At 60.9% G+C, this 810-nt stretch overlaps 1 protein-coding gene across 4 annotated transcripts in view; it reads right to left on the reverse strand.

Annotated features, from left to right (window-relative positions):
• Positions 1–810, reverse strand: part of RAI2 (retinoic acid induced 2) — a 60,363-nt gene that overhangs the window by 58,746 nt on the left and 807 nt on the right. For 3 of the 4 annotated variants that reach the window (XM_040468218.1, XM_040468217.1, XM_040468215.1), the window contains exon 1: positions 543–804. The exons of the other annotated variant lie outside the window; for it this stretch is intronic. The gene's annotated coding sequence lies outside the window, so the exon portion shown is untranslated. Of the gene's footprint in view, positions 1–542; positions 805–810 lie in introns of those variants that run through there. 4 annotated transcript variants of the gene reach the window in all.

Raw genomic sequence — 810 nt, forward strand, 5'->3', positions numbered from 1 at the left:
GGAAAACTGGGCTGAATTCATTAAGCTTCCCCCTGCCACAAAAGGAATATTCATAAAAGTTTGGCAGTCAGAAAGGGAGGCTGACTGCATGCCATGGGGTGGGTGACAATTCGCTCTTCCAAAGCCACCTTCTTCTTCCATGCCCCATCCCTCTCTCCATCCATCCGTCGTGCCCCAAACCTACTCCAGGGACTTGTGATAGGGAAACACAAAGCAGCAGCTGTTTGGCAACATTTCTACCCCTCGCCGGCAACTGTGGTGGGATGCCATTTCCCCACCCAGGCGGAGCTTATCCTGAACAATAGTCGGGCTTTAAACGGCAAACAAGCAAACACACAGAGCACAACCTCAACCCCGAAAAAGCCAACACGGAGAGAAGCGGTAACTCCCTCCGCAGCAAAAGGCGCCGCCGAAACGCACGCAAAAATGCTGCGAGAACGTTGCTCGGTGCCTAACATGGCAGAAAGCCCGAGCCGGTGCGGCCACCCCGGGTCTGGGCATTGGGGGGTTCGAAGGCTCCCGGGGCGCCGACGCACACTCACCCGGCTTCGGGAGGATGCGGGGCTGGCCGAACGTCACAAAGACAAGCCCAGCGCGATCTGGCAAAACCCAACTTTCCACCCGGCTCGCCAGGGCCGCCAGATACGTCAACAGAATCCATCTTTCGAAGGGCCTGGAAGGCGCCGGGTTTTCCGGGCCGGGGCAGAGCGGCAGAGCCCGGAGGCGGCCCGATGCGGTGCCCGGGAGCGGAGTCCGCCGCGCGCCGCCCTCTGTGCCGGGTGCCAGCGCTGGTGGCGGCCCGAAACCCAC

The sequence above is a fragment of the Herpailurus yagouaroundi genome, unplaced genomic scaffold (genome assembly GCF_014898765.1).
Source record: "Herpailurus yagouaroundi ecotype Mexico unplaced genomic scaffold, PumYag 67690, whole genome shotgun sequence".
In the NCBI taxonomy this organism is placed as follows: domain Eukaryota; kingdom Metazoa; phylum Chordata; class Mammalia; order Carnivora; family Felidae; genus Herpailurus; species Herpailurus yagouaroundi.